A 19544-nucleotide genomic window follows, 5' to 3' on the forward strand; every position below is an offset into this window, starting at 1 on the left:
GTAGAAATGATGCCATTTTTAATGATCCACATCACCAAAGGTGGGAAGTGAGGGATAGAGAATTTAATATCTAGTTGGTAGACAATTCCATTCAATGTAACAATCTTGAATTTTTTAGTGGCCTTTGAAGTTATAGTTGTATTGATTTATTTGTTAGCTATTTTGAGTTTCCTCTAGTTTAATGGAAAGTTTATGTTGAAATGGTTGCTAAATACTTATCTTAGAAGTAAGAGAATAGAGAACTATTAAATGTGCTTAAATTATTTTCATAGTTGGTTTGGAGATGAAAGCGGGGAAATGATTTAATTTTTGAAGGGATTGGATTTTGGCATCATAAAATTTACTCTATTATTACTTTATTGTCTTCTTTTTGGGAATTGTTTGTATAATTTGATATCATACTCAACTAATTTGAAAGGAGAAATTAAGAAGAATGAGTGCGTGCTACAATAGATATGTATTGTTTACTTGCAGTATGTTCATTTGATATAGGATTTTTAGTGGTTTTAAAGATGGTTATTTTTAAAGTCTTATCAAGGAATGCGTTTTAGATGTAAATAAATGTTGAATTTAATTATTGAGTTTTTCTTTAAAAATCTTGAAGTATTAAGAAATAACTTTACTGTGAATATTAATCTAGTGGAAAATGTTATGTCCTCTTTCTAAAAATAATAATAATTATTTAAAGTAAAGTCAATTATCCTAAAATAGTAAGTCAGGACCTACTGAAAAGTTTACTTTTAAAGGTGAACTTATTCAAATCAGATTTAATGATAAATTAATGAATGTTGTGTGAAATATTATTGGAGCCAAAGATAATAGAAGACTATTAGTTGTGTCATTGTTGGTTTGGAGATGAAAGTGGAGAAATGGTTAATTTTTGAAGGAATTGGTTTTTGGTGTTGTCAAATTTACTTTATTATTACTTTATGTTAGAATAAATAATACTCAAGCTTAGACATTTATTGTTTTAAGTGCATTTATTAGCTGAGATGTTGAATTCTAATTGATGTTCACCTACCCTCTCATCCTTTTGAGAAACATGGCCTCATCCTATGTTATCTCATCTCTTATATAAACAAGCTATTGTACATATTGTATCTTGGATCATTTCATTCTGTGGTTAAATATATCATTTGGTATCTAAGCCTACGGCTAGCGTTTCTTTTCGGCATCGAGAGCCCTCACCAGAGCAGTTTAGGTCCCAAGAATCTTACTGATTGGTGATATATCTCTCACCATTTCATTTGATAGACCCTAACGTTCTTTATTTGTTCGTTCCTGATTATTTATTATATCTACATCTTTAGTTTGATTGTTAAAGACTGCAAATTTCTGTTTGCCCTATTCACTGGTGGCTTGTCCAATCACTCAAAGTCACATATGCATCGATCATTGAGGGCCAATTTTGTATTCCCTTTGGCTGTGGTTTGTAGTTGTGATCATTTATATGTGGAGGCCGCATTTTTTATTGATTAGTTGGGTGCATCGTACTTCGCTGGACAACGCCATCTTTAAAGTTGTCAGATTACTTTCTTTTGGGGTTTTTTCTATTCATGCAGGCTCGTCTCATTGCATGCACCGTTTCCTTGGCTGGCATATTGAGTTTCAGTTGTGTATTTGGTTTGTCAACCCATTTATTTGTGTCACAGCAGCTGTAATCCTCTCTTGTGGGCTATCTCTTCAGCCTAGCTTGTGAATTATTTGCTTGGTTCGAGTTGTTATTAGTTCCTGCCAGCAGGAAACTATAGGGGAGGCTTTCTTTACTAACTCGTGATTAAACTCATAGGAAGCTGCCAATCAGAAATTGCTCTCTTGTTATATTTCTGTTTGTATCTATGTTAATGTTATGTTCATTCATGGAAAGATCAAGTTTTTTAAATATTAAATTTTCGTAATTTATTTTTCCCTTATTTGATCGAGCTAAAACTGACAGAAATAAACTGATAGAGAAAAGTGTATTGCAGGAGCTAAGACACATTCCACGATGTCACTGGGACTGTATTTCAAGATCTAGTTAGATACGTTGCGGTCTACGCTTCCACATTTTTGCATGCACCTTACACAGAGTCCACATATCTTCTTTATGTATCCACGTTTTCCATATAGGTTGTGCGATGGTAGATTCCTTGCATATTGAGAATGCCTATTACCTTGATGGTGAGACAATTTAGCACCATCCAGCTGCTTGAGCCCATGAAAGTTTTCACAGATTTGGTGATTTTCCCAGGTGAGGCTTTGCTTTCAGGAAATGCTTTTTACTGTTTAGGGTTTCACAAATTTTGCAAGATTTATTTGTTAATGAAACATAGAAAATTGTCCCTTGGTGTGTAGCTTGATGATGTTTTGCTGCTTGAAATCTGTTTAGATTTAAAGCATTAATTTACTATTATTTGTTTCAAATCCATTTCTTTTCCCACGGTTGCCAAGACCGTTACCTCCAGGAATTTTTCAAGTTTTTAAGCAGGAACGGGAAGGGAATTCCAGAATCATAATTGTAGAGTGCCCATGTTTTAGAATTTACTATAGGTACATCTTCACATTTCTCTTTGCCTTGCTACCATGGAAAATAATGAGCCCTGTGTGCATGCTTACAACAACCCCGACTTTTGTGAAGGAAGATTATTCACACTGATAGGTGAAGTGGGAGGCATGAAAGCCCTCTGCATTTGCTCAAAACTCATCGACAACTCATTCACGAAGCACACTGTTAGTGATTATGATTTTGTTTATAGCCTTTTTCATTTTCTGGGTTTGGTTTCAAATCTGTTTTAAACCTACTTAACTAGGGTAGTGGACATATCTATTTGATTAGGGCAATTACTATCCACTCAAATGATATGAATGTGCTGGACTCTAGCTGCATACACTGCCAGCTTTCCATTTTAATAAAAATTAGAACTTAAATATTTAGTTTTTTCTATATAATTTCTCATGATACATGTTTTCAGAATGCTTATAGATTCTTATCTATATCTCCTTAACACTCAAATAAGATCACGGTGAGTCTATTTATTATTATGTAATATCGTTTGGCCATGCTTATGTCTGCTTGGTATTTGTCACTACCATGTTTGGTTGTTTGTTTTGGACAAAGCTATTCAAGACACAATACTGATTGTGAAGATGTTAAAAAGAGTATTGTATTGTATTGTATGATTGTAATATAATAAATACTGTTGTATTCTAGTGAATTTATGTTAAATAATATATAGTTGTATTTTATTAAATTTTATATGTTTGGGATTTAATTTATATTCTAATCATTTGTCTTCCCTCCTACATGAATAATGTTTCTTTTGAATAGGCAGGATTATTCTGTATTTGTGAAATAATGCTGAACTCACAAACCTGCAAAAGTCAAGCTTTCAGGACATTGCTTGGGTTCATAGCACACCTTGCACTGTTGCACATATACCTTCCTAATAACATGGACACCCTAATTAATCCAGATTTGAAACAGTCTATGTAGTAGTAGGTTCATTGATCCAATGACAAACAGACTGAACCCGTTATGGATATAAAGAACAACTTTACCAATACTTTTCCCCAAGGGCTTATGATATTCCTCTTCATAAATTTCAGTCCTGCGTTTCCCCACTTATTTAATAAAATTATATAGCCCTAAGTGACGAAACCTATATTCACTCTTTTGAATTACCGATGATTACTCCAACATCATACAACTAAGCTACATGATATAGAACATTCCTGTTTTGGCATGGTAATGTAGGGTAATGTAGGTGTAGATTAAAGAAGTAGAGAAAATTTCACACCCATTTCTCTTATAATTTCCAGTATAAAAGATAATGCTGTTCGAAAAAGGTGAAACTATTGCATTACATTATCTGAACTTGTTATATTGGTTGTTTTCAGCAACTAATATATCTTATTTTATTGCTAGAATCTGAATTGATTGAATGCATGAAATTTAATTGTTAACGAGTTAAGGTATCATGTACAGTTTTTCAATATACAACTTACCTTAAAACATTTAATATATCATTTCCCAAATTTGAGCTCAGATGATTTTATAACATTCCCATTAAGTGATTAATGCTTTATTTGAACACTATAAATGTTTTGCTTGCTTTGGACATCATTCAATTGAAAAAGTTTTATAACCTTATGAAACTTTGCTGATTAGAACACAAAACATAGAACACGAACATAGAACACGGTGAAACTGATATAGCGAATGCAAATGCCATACTGAGCAGAGTGAATTGAAATTAGACAATTCCCTCAAATTTGATGATTTGTCAGTGGTGTCTGTTTCTTCATTGGACTATAATAAAACTTTGACAACCTTATTATTTTTTTGGAAATAATGTTCTACCATGAATTTCAGGCTCTCAAACATGGAATCTAGTTCTGAGTCGAATCTTGTTCAAATCATTTTAATAGTTTTTGTCATTAAAATGTACAACATATTTAATTGGTAAACAATGTTTAGAATTAGTTCTATGAATAAAATGCACAACATAGGAATTAGTTTTGTAAATAAAATGTACAACATAGGAATTAGTTTTGTAAATAAAATGTACAACATAATAACACACATTTACTGAATTTTATTTACAACTTCAATTTGATGTCACTTATGGTTGTCTTATTCTATATATTTAGATTAAAACTAGTTTCGAATGTGGATCTTAAGTTAGGAATACTTGCAAAAGTTCATACTATTTAGTGATATCTAATTTTTTAGATTTTCCAGAAGAATGTTTTCATATAGCTTACTATGTCCTTTAAAAAATGGGGAAAAATTATTAGGTGTCACAAATTTTCACAACAGATACCAGCTTTGCAGATGTAAAGATTACAGTGCATTCTTGCAAAGTATTCATGTCTATTAAAGACAACAACACATCAGAATTTGAGTTTCAACAGTTATTGACAGTAGTCCGTAACAATTGTTTTTATCCCCCAAAAATATCATTATAATTTTTTATGTACTACTAGATTAACACCAGTCAGAACTAATGATTAATGATTCATGCATTCGTGTATGGCCCATTTTCACAGGCTAGGTCTTCATGTGATTGACATAGATGACACTGTTATCATTAGCTATGTCCATGACGCAGCTGAACTTGATACACAACCATAGATAAGTTTTATTTATGATTCTTTGTATGCATGTTGGACCGTTTTATCATCTTGGATTTAGACAGAAACAGGTAATCGATTGGATTCCCTCCATATTAAGAAAGTTAACAGAATTAAAATTCCCCTCATTTACTTTAGGTTTACTTCTAATTTGGCAGATTATGCAAAAACGAAGGGCTACGATCAAACGTATAGTCTTGAGTATGCATGTTGGACCGTTTTATCATCTTGGATTTAGACAGAAACAGGTAATCGATTGGATTCCCTCCATATTAAGAAAGTTAACAGAATTAAAATTCCCCTCATTTACTTTAGGTTTACTTCTAATTTGGCAGATTATGCAAAAACGAAGGGCTACGATCAAACGTATAGTCTTGAGATGGGTGGTGTTTCACCATGTTTTAGCAGTTAAAATAAGGCTTCATAATATTTGCCATTCTTTATGCTTTCTATACTAGAAAGGGAAGTTAGATGATCATGCACCAGAGCTTTTTCTGCATGGTTGGAGGATTAATTTTATATCTCCCAATTCCTCTCATTTCTTAGAAATGTTCTCCTTGTTAAAACACATATTTCTAGAGTGTATATGGTTTAACCTTGTGCTATTTTATTAAACGAGTAAAGTTCTTATAGCAATTAAATCAAAATAAAAATTTAACTGTATATGGCATATTTTATGAAATGAATAAAGTTCTTATAGCAATTAAATCAAAATAAAATTTAATCGGTGCTGATACTATTTCACTTTTTCCAAATCTGTCAACGACAGCACAACTATCCTACCACACAAACAACTGCACAACTATCCTACCACACCTCGGCAGGAACTTAGCTGCTCTGCAGCTCTTGTTTGCCTGGACGACTTTGTAGTTTGCAATTTTTCTAAAGATTGTGATGGCAATGCATTTGGATCTGATTTGACCTTACGATTGTTTTGGCTCTGGTTTATTTGATTAATCGCCATTTATCTGCTTTGTTTGAACAACTGTTGAAAGTATTGGCGAGTCGCCAATGGTGTGATAGTGGAGTCTGCAAATTGTGTGGTTCATATGTTTTTTGTTTACTGCCATGATTTGCATTGAGATTGGGACTCCTTAGATTGGTTGATCATATTTGATAAATTGGAAACCTATTTTTGGCAGTTGGCAGCATACTGGATCAACATTTTTTGATGGAGGGTTTTATATCATCTGGATGTAGTTTGATGATCCTACTTGTTTCGGTTTGGCCTACACATTAATCCATGGTTGGGCCGATATCGCATCTTGGTTGTTGTTTCAAGTTGTTGATCGGGTTCCAACGACATACAAATTCTTTAATCAGCCCATGGTTTTTCACTTCCATGCAAAGTAATTAAGGTTGGGCCCATCCGTAGCCTTTTTTTTGGTGTGGCATGTGGGACTTCAGTCCCACATTTCTTGTGTGGTATTTGTTCTTTACTATTTTTATAGCATGGCAGTGACACATGATTCCAGTGCTAGTAGAAAGTTTTTGCCAACGCCCGTGCGCCCAATTGACTTGAATGATAATGTATTTTGAACTGACGTGGCCTGAGAACCGATCACATGTTTTGATTATTGAGCTTCTATGCCACATATTTTGCTTATTGAGCTTCTATGCACTAAAGGGGCGTTTTTTTTGGGTCAATCAGATTTCTACTTCATTTTTTTCCCTCTTTGGCTATTTTTTTTTATCATCTTGGGAGTTTCTATATATATGTTAGGCTCTATCTTTGAGTTTGCTGTCTGTTGTTTTTTTTTTTTGAAGAATTGTCATTGTCTGTAAATGGGTTTTCCATTTAATCTTTTTTTGATACCTTTGTTGACATTGACATGTAGAATTGGACTCTATTTGTATCCTCGTACAATTATTATTTTCAAAAATGGAAGTAAACGCAAATCTCTTTCTAGAGAAGCTCTTAATTGGAAAAATCCTTCAATTTCAATTTGAAGTTAGGCATAACAAACATAGAACAATTAAAGCTTTAATCGTTATTTTTGTTTATTGGTGATATATAATGCTTTTTCAAGCTATTAAATATAATACAAAAGACATTCTGTAAATAATGTATTGTATCCAATACAAATTATGTTGATTCGTTAGAAAAGAGTGGGAATTATACACAATGGAGAGATGACATTATCACCCATCTTCAATGGCTTCAAATGTTGCTGCTACATTTGTATGATCTAGTTCCTCTACCTAGCACACCTAGTAAGAGATTTGCTTGAAATTGCAAAATGGATAATGTGGAGTTATTGGTATGCATGTAGATGATGACATTTTGGGGTCTATTATTGATTTTGAGTGTCCTCATGCTTTTTGGACTCACTAATCAACCATTCCCAAATGATCCTCTTTTAGATTGTAGTATGCTTCTTCATCCTATAGAAAAGATACCCTATGATTATGATACTATTATGGGAATTTGAGACGTTGGAATATTTTGAGATTTCATATGAGGATGAGCTTGTTTTAGAGGCTCTTGATTCTTCTTCTGAGATAGTTTATCCACCTTCACATCCATTGACTTCTTATCCAGAGTCCTTGATTGAGACTCCCATCATTCTTGATCAACATGATCATCATTGTCTTTTAGACTTGTATGGAGGACACATTCAATATTTTAGATTTGTGGTTGTAGGCTGGATTCCAATCTAATGTCTTATACTTGGCTTCTCATTCTTCTTCTACAAATTTGGAGGGCATATTTATTTGAGGGGTTTTCTCTCCTTTTTGATGACAATCATTGCATTCATGTTACATCATATTCATCTTTGGAATTTGTTCTACATCAGTTTCCACATAGTTCCAATTTGTCACTTTCTTTTTTATTTGGGCATGTACCTAGTTGGATTGTGACATCATTGTCTTTCATGGACAAGGAGACACATGAGCAATTTTTAGAAACATCATTGTACATTTGGATTCCACTTCCTACCAATTCATATCTAGAATGGGAAGCATATCTGCATCTCTACATGGTTTTGTTTCTTCCTAAGGGGAGACAAATGTTTTGTAAGCATTGGATCTTGTTGTCTTCAAACATTTACCATTCATTAATAAGGGCATACACAGTCTCTCATCTTACTTCCCATGGGGAGGTTATTGATTGGATTCTCATTATGGATCTAGTTCTTGGGGGTTGTTAGTGTTGAGACGTCCATTCATCACTCATCCTATCACTTACCTTCATTTTCATTATCTCTTTTCTGGAGAGGAGTTTGGTCCCATGAGGTTTTTTCCTTTTCTTTGTTTGTAAGAGATTAGTTACATGATTAGTTGTACATGGGTACCTAACATGGCCTAGTTGTTCAGACCCATCATTATATCATATTGTATTTTGCATAAGAATTCTTCTCCCTAAGTTGCACTTAAGAGGGGATGCTGGAGTAAATATTATTTACTCACGATTAAGTTCAACTTAAGCATTTAATATTTTAGGTGCATTTATTAGTTGGGTTGTTGAGCGATAGTTGATGTTTAAATACTCTCTACCTACCTTCTCATCCTACTGAGATATGTAATCATCCTATGTTCTCTCATCTCTTATCTTTTGCCTATATAAGAAGTCTATTGTACACATTGCAATATATCTCAATACATCTTTTCATTCTAAGGTGAAATGCATCATTTCTCTCTGTTGGCATAACTGATAGAGATGATGATGTACCTGTAAATGATGATGATGATATATTGATGGACTATTGGTGATGATATATTGATGAACTGTTGGTGATGATATAATTATGATATGATGCTCTATGATCAGTTATTTGTGTTGTCATTGATGACAACCATGTTTGTTTATGTTTGTATATCATCTAAGCTATCTAAGCCTAACTGGTAATGTAATGTTTGCTAAGTTGACAGTGAACTAGTAAGCAGGAACAGTGAAGGAGATGGTTGTGGTAGAGATCCATGTTGAGTTAGGTGTTACGGTCTGACATGTATGCTTATGACATTGTAATGAGTCTATGACACGTACCACATCATGTTTGGAGAACCTGAAGTCATATTTGTAATTGACTGTTGTATATTCAGTGTAGGGTTTGAGAACTAGTGACAAGATCTTTAACCGGTGATGTTTTATGGTTTGGCAGTAAATCTTTTCATGATCTTATCTTAGTGGTGATGTGTCAGAATCCGTGTGAATGGATAAGATGTTATTTGAGTGCATTCAAGGAGCCAATTTCTTTAAAAACAACGAAGTGCTTAGCAAAATATGATAAGGGTTTGACAACTTATCAGATCGATGTGTGATGATGTGTTATGATCATTCAACGATTGTAATTGTCTTGAAATTTGTTGTAATAACCTGTAATGATTTGATATGATCTATGATGTAAATTCAATGTATTTTAAATTTAGTTTGGATTATGTACCCGACCTAGTTGAAAAGTGTATTTAGGTCGAGTTTGAGAAGAGTTTCTGTGTCAGTGATTAGAGAAGGAGAGTGTGTCGAACTAGATCGAGATGTCTGCATGTGTGAAGCAGATTGGAGCTGAAATGGATCTGTACTAGCAAGTAGAGAGTGGTGTGATCAGGTCGTTACCTATTGTTCCCTAACAATTACAGCAGTATTAAAATCCCTTAACCGGGTAGGTCCTAACAGGCCTGATATTGTAAATCCCTTCACCGGGTGGCTCATTAATTTGAGTTTAAATCCTTTAGCAAGGTTACTCCTAATAGGATTGAGGTTAAAATCCCTTCACCGGGTGACTCCTAACAAGGTCTGCTCTTAACTGAACATTATTGTAAAGCTCCTAACCGGGCTAGGCTTTTAATAGGGCGCATTTCGAAAGAATGCAAATTTTGTGGGTACCAATTCGCACCGTGGTTTTTCCCATTTGGGTTCCACGTGAAAAATATCAATGTTCATATGGTGGTTGATTTGTTTATGTGTGGATTTGATATCATTACATTGCTTACACGTTGATGAACACATGAATGAGTAGTTTGGTAAATCTACTTTTAAGTGATTGATTGAGTAGTTACCGGTACTAGTTATGAATTGTTTTGAGAAGTATTTTCAGATTGGTGGAAGATTTCAGTTTATTGTTATTATTGATTCACCCCCCTCCCCCCTCTCAGTAATAACCAAAATCCTCACAATAACACTCTCTTCATGTAAAAGTTATTTGTAGTTTGTGATCTTGTCTTGGGAGCTTGCTCCAACACTCTATAGTTTTCTTTTGGGGTATTTTTTGTGTATTTTAATTATCATAAAGAGCTAATTTGAAAGGATAAATTAAGAAGAATGAGAACTACAATAAGTAGGTATTATTTAATTGTAATATGTTCATTTGATGTAGGATTTTTAGTGGTTTTAAATATATATTTTTTAAACTCTTATCAAGGAATGTGTTTTAGGAGAGAATAAATATTGAATTTAGTTCTTGAGTTTTTCTTTAGAAATCTTGAAGCATTAAGAAATGATTGTATTGTCAATATTAATCTAGGAAAAAATCTATATCATAACCAAAATTATGATTTAACTGGATAACAATAAATGGTATATAAGGTTTAATAAACCAAGAGAGAAAAGATGGTCTAAAACCTAAAATAGGTTAGTTGTAGAATAATAGTATGTAAACACATTCAATGTAAATGATTGCGATTTATAAGTTAATGTATGTTATCATTGATGTTGTTAGATGGTATCCAAAATTATTGACAAGATTACACTTGGTATTTCACCATGTCAATATATTTGTTTTTAAGCAATATAAATACCTCAAGATAGAGAGGGAATTATGAATAAAACATAGAGGGTATATAGAGATATAACTAGAAAGTAAAATATTTAATTTGTGATATAACATTACTAAGCAATGATTGCTTTGTAAGTTTCATTTCAATAGTTGGATTTATTATCTTGAAGATTTTTCTTGGTACCTCAAACCATGTTATTGGTTGTAAGAGTTTTTACTTCTAACTATGGTTTCTTAGAATATATTATAGATTTCATTTAATATTGGAACTTCATATTATTTTAGTATAGATATTTTACTTATGTAAATGAAAATAATAATTATACATTAAAGACTAAAATATATATTTTACACACTATAAATGATTGTTATATCATTCATGAATTTTCATTTTAATAATTATTATACATTATTTATGATTGTTTTATATTGTTAATAATAAGCTATTAGTATTGTATATGACTTATGGAAGTGATAAAATTATGTATATAACATCTCATTTGTAACAACAATAATTTAAATATCATCACACATGACAATAATTTAGTTAATAAGGACATTTTTAATGGAATACATACATGAAAAGTTTCATATGAACCTACGCATGCCATATAGGGAATTAAATCACGTTGAGTGTGTAAGGAAAGTAGAGTGTGGAAAATGTCTTCCAAATGTCAAATTCTTAGAGAAGAAGCATGGATGACTTTCAATTCCAATTACAGTCATTAAGATGCACAACAATGAAATAACAGAGTAAAGAACAAGATTCACAATCACAAAGCTGACACCAGAATTCACGTGGGAAAACCCTTACGGGTGAAAAACACACACACCAAAGCAAGTCACTTATATTACAGTAAAATTGATTACATACAAGATACATACCAATTGCTCTCTCAGGTGTACTTCTATAGTCTTTGTTTTTGGCAATATTACAAAACAGTGAATCAAATTCAATCCCACAGACCACAGTTACAAATTATTTTGCAACTAACTCACATTCAAGATCCAACATAACCACTAATCGACCATCATCATCTATAACTGATTTTCTAGAACTTTATATCTTTTGTACAGAAAATGGTTTGATTTAGTTTCCATGGCTTCAACTGTCCAACTCTCAAGCTATCAGATAAACACAAAGAACTCACAGCAAATTGCCATTGCTCAAGCTTGGATGAATCATTGGCATCCAACTCAGCGGGTCAAACCAAGTCCATCATGGTCCCACCTTAGTCTCAGAGATTATTGATCTCCATTGTCTCATCGAAATCACCTTTGTTAGCCAGACAACCCTCCTGTCTTATCGGCATTGGATATTGTCTTTTCGGCATGGACTATGGCTTTGGCTTCTTCCTCGAAAAATCTTACCAAACATCGAAGTCTCACTGAAAGCAACCGCTCATCGCCAAGACTCAACAACGTCTCAATGACATGGTCTTATCGACATGGGGTGTGACTTCGACTCCTAGTTAGACGAGTCTTATTGACCTCTTAATGTCACACCGAACTCTTGACTTCGCCAAGACTCGACAAAGTCTCACCGATTTGGCTTTCATTTGTAAGAACCACAACTTTGGCTACTAGCTTGGAGTCTCTCACCGAACTCTCATGTCACCCAAAAATCCTATCATGGCGGAAAGACTTACCACTTGTCTCACCAAAATCGGTAGGAAATAAGGCTTCTGCATACTGCTTGCAGAGTTTTACTAAACCCGGGTGTTACACTGATATCCACAACACATTGTCAAGACCATTCCACCATCACAACGAAATAGAAGCTCATCGGAGAAAGAAGTAACTTCGGCTGGCTGCTCAACCAGTCTTGGTGAAGACCAAAGTCATATCAAAATCCTTCTATGCTCGACTTCGCCAAAATAGTGAAAGAGTCTTATCGAAAAATGATCTTTGCTAAAACCAAAAGTCATCTGATGGAGATTTCAACCAGTAAGTTTGAGACACCCATTCTCAATAGAGTGCACAATTTTTGTATTATTGCACAAAATAATAATGGAGATTCAATTACAATGAATGAATGAATTCTTATAAAGGATGAATGAAACCCTAGGTGCAAAACTCTAATGCTTAAATTAGGAGAACTAAAGCAACACAAAGTAGGAGTTAAATTAAGTTCAACTACATTTAGAAAAGAAAACTCTAGATAACTAATAGCACTTGTGTTTAGCTTAAGTGAAAAAGTAATAAAGGACCTTATTAATAAATAATTAGATAATTATCCTAATTACACCAATACCCTACCGTAAGATTAACTCGGGGATAATCTAAAGAGACAAAGATGAATGCAAAATGCATGCATGAATGAGTACCAACAACTAGGTTTGATTAGGTACTCATGTACAAACCAATGCAAAGTAATACAACTCTCACAACTAGAGAGAAGGAGAAAACCTAGTGGGACAAAAATTCTCTCCAAAAGAGAGAATAAAATAACAAGATGATGCATGAAGGACTCAATGATACCCCCCACAAACTACATACATCATGTATACACAATCAAGTATCCCTCCATAGGAAGGAAAGAGAGACGACCTAACCCCCCATAATGTATAATGTCCTACACCCCTTAATGTATAATGTCCTACAGAAATGGTGATTGCTTTAAAGAAAAACATAGTGTAATGTCTAACAACATTTATCCCCTTGGGAAGAAGATAAACCAAATACAAATGCATAAATTCCTTCCATTTTGGATAAGAATTGGTAGGAAACAAATTCTGAATGTAGGATGATGACGTCTTTGAAATCTACTCATGTATTGTTGAGACCTTGGAAGATGATGCCATAAACCAATCAGGGGCATACTCAATCACAATAAAAGGTGACAAACAAGGAACCACTGGAAATTGATTTTGAACAAGCTCTAGAGAGAAACATGATGTGACAATAGTTGTGCTATGTCTGTCATCAAATAGGAGAGATAAACCCTCAAATGTGTCTACTGAATTTGAAATGTGAGACTCCACAAACAATGAAGCAATGTCTGTGAAATAGGAATCCCAATCAAGAAGACATATAATTAAATTATCCTTCTTAATAAGAATAAGAGTCTTAGTCAATGAAGGTACAACATTCATCTTTGCAAGTGGAGAAGGAGCAACTTGAGATTTTGATGCATGCTCAAGCAAGAGTTGAAAATAATTGTGAGAGATATTAGGACACAATTCATGCCCTCTTTAATTCCTCCCACAATATTTAATTCTACAACCCTTATCCATGATTCACTCCTTGAGATAATATAAAAAAATGATACAAAAACAAAAACCCTCAATACAAATAAAGACTTGATTTCCATGTAGCCCAAAAGGACTAGATTGAGATATCTAAGCACCTAATGAAAATTCTACGAAAAAGGACCTAATATTTGAATAGGGGACTCTGAGAGCTTTCTAACGATATATGGTTTTCAAAAAAAGGAGTTTGGATGTGCAAGATATGGCCTCAAAGTGCAAAAATGAAGGATGAGTTTGGAGGTCTGCTACAAAAATTTCGTGTAGAATTTGACAAAACCACCAATAGTTTCATATTAGCGTCGAAGCTAGCTTTTCGACAATATCTCATTTGCCCAATTTTGCTTCAATATGACAAAGTTATGAGCAAAACATCGAGACTAGGTCATTTAGGGTTTTGAGATAAAAATAGAGCCAACCAAAATTAGTTAAGGGGTGCTAAATATAGAAAAACCCACAAATTTAGCAGGTTCGCCAAATTTTGTTGTTGTAGGCTGATGTGACAACTTGGTACATAACATTTACATGCTATTTCGACTTTTCATAAAAAATGAACCCCCTTTCTAAAAAAAAGGTACCCACATGAAACTTTATTTTTTAAAATTTTTCCAAAGAAAACTTTGGCAAAATTTTTGCTAAAACAAATTAACAGCTACACAAAAGTTTCGCGAATTTTTGACCTTATGCCTACATAGTGTATTGTCGTATGCTTCGTACGACACTACTAATTTTTGTATGCAAGCACAACTGCCCCCCCCCAAAAAAAAAAAAATAAATAAATAAAAATTAAAAAGTATTGATATTCGATTTCGATGATTTGACAAGTGATTGTAGGGTTTTTGGGCCTTTTGAGCATGATGGTGACCTTTGTTTTGCTCCAAATTGCATTGATTTTCAGCTACCCTCAAATTTTGCCTTTATTTTTGTGCCCTCAACCAATTTGACCCAATTTTTTAACTACTGAATTTTTGATGAAACGACAATCAATCTTATGTTTTTTGACATTACAGACTATTAGTGTAGGTTTTTATTTTTGTAGTTGGGTTTATATTTTTCCCTTTTCCTAGGTTTTTCCTACACTTTTATTAAGCTTGCTTAGATTATATAAAGTGAGTTCAATTAGTGAGTGGGTGATTTGAGGTGTCAACATCCTACAAGGGAGGTGGCAGTTGCTATCTTGGGAAGATGCTCTTGCTATCTTTAACCCGCATAGTGGCCTCTCCCTATTGGTCCATTTTGCCACCTCTCCCCTCTCCCTAGCCTATATAAACTCACTACCTTGCTTGTATTTTTATATAGTTGGAGATAGTAATATGATGCTATGTTGCCTTGGAGCATTTCACATCAATTTTCTCTTGGTATTATATTGTTATGCTATTCTTCTCATTTGCATTTACAATGTATTTGATCTATCTCTTTCAATTAGATTCTGAATTGTAATTTGTTTCTCAAATTTTAACATGGTATCAGAGCTTGTTTTGTTAGATTATTTGTAGAGATCTTGTAAAATCTTGTTGTGTTTTCTCTTATATTTTACACGATCTGGAGAACCAACAAAGGTTTATGAAGATCCAATAATCTTTGTTTTGCATAAATGTTTTTTGTGAGATCTGGGCAATTGCAATAATTTTGAGTATTCTGGAAATATTTCTAACTATTCCATTGCATCCAGGAGGCTCGATAAAGTCAAGATTGGCTTTTGTTTCATCCTTTTTGGAGATCATTTGCAATAGTTACAAAACTGGGGTTTGCAGCTCAGATCTGGAAGACAACTTTCAAATAAGGCATTTTGAGGCCAAATAGACATTTCCATTGTGTCTAGAAGGCCCAAAAACTTCCATTTTCATACAAAGATTGTCCATATTTGGACACCAAAGGCTTTGACAAAAATTTCTTTTTTGGAGGGGCGTTTTTATCTTCACAACATTATTTTTCATCAATTTTGTGGTGTATTATTGTTGTTTCTAGCCTTAAATGGTTGCACCATAGCCCTACTATGACCCAGGGATCTTTTTGCCAGGTTTATTGACCATTTTTTGCTGATATAAGGCACCAAAATTTGTTGATTTTTGTCTACGCATGAATACTGAATGTTTTATTTTCCCTCTTTTCACCTGTCAAAGATGAAGAATCAGGCCTGAGTTGGCCGTGGGTCGATTTCCCTTCACAATTAACACCATTGGATTTTATATTCCAATGAGTGGTTGGTAGGCCATCTTTGTTATCAGCAAAGTGCAGTTTTTATAGTTTAAAGTGTTGATATATTAAAATAGGCTATTTTACATGAATTTGTTTTTGCTATAACTTTTGATTGGTAACTCAAAATTGAGTGTCGTCTTTTGCAAAAGTGAATATTTTGTCATTTCCCACCTAGTAGTACTATTTTTAATTGTAAATGCACTAACTTATAAAGTTCCAATTTTGTGGGGGCGGGGGAGCAGGGCGGGCGGGGGGTGGTGGTCTCGTGTGCCTTCTTTGAGTTTTTTCTTTCTTGTTTTCCCCACAACAAGCAATCTTACTTTCTACATTAAAATCGATCAAACTACAATACCAATACTCACAACTACTATGCGAGGAACTCAAAAATGACAATCTATCTTAAGAAGTTAGGATTGTTTAGAGTATCTATGGGTCTTCAAACTAAACCATCACCACCTGCAAAAAATCCAAAATGGTTTAACAAATGTGATGAAACTTATGGTACTCTATGCATATCTATATCTCCTGATCTTCTTTTTCATGTTGGATCTGCTACAACTCCAAATAATGTATGGACAACTTTAGAAGGGTTGTTTGGTAAACAAGATGAATCAAAAGGACACCAATCGAAGAATGAGCTAATAGGGTTAAATCCATGTAATTTTGATACAATTCAAGACTTCTTCACAAAACTAAAGGTTGTAAGATTGCAATTGAAGGCATGTGGGATAGATAAGAAAGATTCACAATTGGTTCTAAGCATTCTTTTCAAACTTGGTCCAAACTATTCAGTTTTTGTTTCTACATTCTATTCCTCTAAAAGTGCATTAGGAATCAGCTATAAAATGCCTTCTCTTGATGATTTTGCAAATGAACTCTCAAAAGAACAAGATAAGCTGAATCAAATGGGCACAATTAAGTCCTCTAAATATCATGCCTTGGCTGCAAATCAGGGCACAAAAGATCAAAGAGGGTCTTCTAAGCAAGAGAATAAACAAAAGAACCAAGGAGAAAAGAAGCAAGAACAAAAATTGGTTGCACTAAGAGCAACTAATGATGCATCTCCTTCAAAAGGTTATAAGCTCAAGAAGGAGAAAACTAAGTGTTCCTATTGTAAGAAAAATGGTCATGATGAACATAAATGTCTAAAGAAGCAAATTGATCACTTGTCTCATATTCTTGAAAAGAACAACATCAAGGTGCTTGATTATGATATACCAAGTTCATCTCAAGAATATTCAAAAGACACAAGTAAGGGGGAAGAAAAGAGCAAGGCCCTAGTTGTTGTTGCTTCACAACCTAATTCTTGGATTATTAATTTGGGTGCTTTGCACCACATGGATTCATCACAAGATAGTTTTTCCTCCTTGGAGTCATGTTCTATACCATCTATTCTATTGGGTGATGACACTCTTGTTGAAGTGCATGGGAGAGGGTTTGTTGACGTGGGCAAAGAAACATTTCAAGATGTGCTTTGTGTTCCATCTTTGTTGATTAATCTCCTTTCTGTCTATCAGATCACTCACACTGGTTCTAGCAAGTGGGTTGAGTTGATTCCAAAAATAGTGGTAATCAGTGAGATGCTCGATGGGTCTACAATTGCAGTGGGAAAGGCAGATCATTAGTCCAGGCTATATCACTTTTCTCACTTTGTTCCCGATTCTCCTTCACTTGCATTGCTCACTCACTCAGATGAGGTGAGTCGTTTGTGGCATCAATAGTTTGGCCACTTGAACTACTGCTACTTGTAGCAGCTTAGTCAACATGATATGGTTATAAGGTTGCCTTCTATTCGATTTTGTGATGGATTTTGCCAAGGATACATTCTTGATAAGCATCCTAAATAAAAATTTGATAGAGGCAAAGCATGGAGAGCCACCCAACTTTTGGAGCTAGTTCATAGTGATTTGGCAAGATCCTTTCCACATCCTTCTTTTAACGTGGCCAAATATGTCTTGACATTCATTGATGATTTTTCCTGGTACACATTTGTATATTTTCTCAAACAAAAGTCTGAGGTCTTTGAGACTTTTTAGGAATTCAAAGCCTTTACAAAGAAACAATCAGGGAAAACCATCAAGGTTCTACGCACCGATAATATGGGGGAATATGTCAACCAGAGGTTTGAGTAGTTTTGTATTTCAGAAGGCATTGATCCTCAACACACAGATCCCTTCACTCCACAATAAAATGGAGTTGCAGAACGTAAGAATTGGTCCTTGAAGGAAATGGCTAATTGAATGATTCACTCCAAATCATTGGCACCTCAGTATTGGGCAGAGGCCATCAATTATGCATGTTATATCCAAAATCGGGTTCCTCATTGAGCTATGAAGGGGGTAACTCCTTAAATATAGATTGGACTGGTCAGAAACCAATAGTCAAACACTTCTAAGTGTTTGGGTCTCCTGCATGGGCCCACATTCCAATAGAGAAACACAAGGCTATGGATTCGCAGAGCAAGCCTTGCATTTTTGTTGGGTATCCAGATGGTGTCAAGGCTATAGGCTTCTCCATCCTACCACACATGAGATTTTCATTGAAAGGAGCGTTCATTTTGAGGAGGATACTTCCATTTCTTCTTCTGCCACTTGTCCATCTTTCAATCCAATGGAGACATTGTGACTTCATGATGATAGTTCGTCAGAGGATTTTAATCCTCCTGATCCTTCTGAGGAGTCTTCTTCCTCCATTTCAGATGATGATGATGTGGATTCATCTTCCTCCTCTCTTGCTCATCATTCAGAGGGTGATGATTCTCCTCCAAATTCTCCTCATTCTCCAACTACTAGGCCTCTTTGGTCTCGTCATACATTGGAGTCAGCTGATGATTGGGTCGGTGATCCTTCAGATGCAAGAAGAACAAGGTCACAATTCGAGCATGCTCCACATCTCTTCTTTGCTATAGCTTCAGATCCACAGTCCTTTCGGGAAGCTTTAGGTGTCCCTGAGTGGGATGTTGCTATGCAGGAGGCATTCAATTCCTTAGAGAGGAACCATACTTGGGATTTAGTCCCTCTTCCTAAGGGAAAGAAACTTGTTTAGTGCAAGTGGATCTACTGAACAAAATTTGTTGCAGATGGGTCGGTTGATAATCATAAGGCTCATTTGGTCACCAAAGGATTCTCCTAGGTTCCTAGGATTGACTACTTTGAGACTTTTGCACTAGTTGCCAAGATGAATTCCATCTGACCCGTTCTTTCTATTGCTATAGTCCATTGCTGGGAAGTTCATCAGATGGATGTGAAGAGTGCTTTTCTTCATGGTGACC

At 34.5% G+C, this 19544-nt stretch overlaps 1 protein-coding gene and 1 long non-coding RNA gene across 3 annotated transcripts in view; one reads left to right on the forward strand and one right to left on the reverse strand.

Annotated features, from left to right (window-relative positions):
* Positions 1-19544, reverse strand: part of LOC131032194 (ankyrin repeat-containing protein At5g02620) — a 120682-nt gene that overhangs the window by 22540 nt on the left and 78598 nt on the right. The gene's annotated exons all lie outside the window — the stretch shown is intronic.
* LOC131032195 (uncharacterized) lies at positions 1110-6481 on the forward strand. Its single transcript, XR_009103395.1, has 3 exons — positions 1110-1223; positions 1968-2230; positions 6255-6481. It is a non-coding gene; the product is annotated as an uncharacterized LOC131032195 (long non-coding RNA).

Source organism: Cryptomeria japonica, chromosome 4 (assembly GCF_030272615.1).
Source record: "Cryptomeria japonica chromosome 4, Sugi_1.0, whole genome shotgun sequence".
NCBI lineage: Eukaryota > Viridiplantae > Streptophyta > Pinopsida > Cupressales > Cupressaceae > Cryptomeria > Cryptomeria japonica.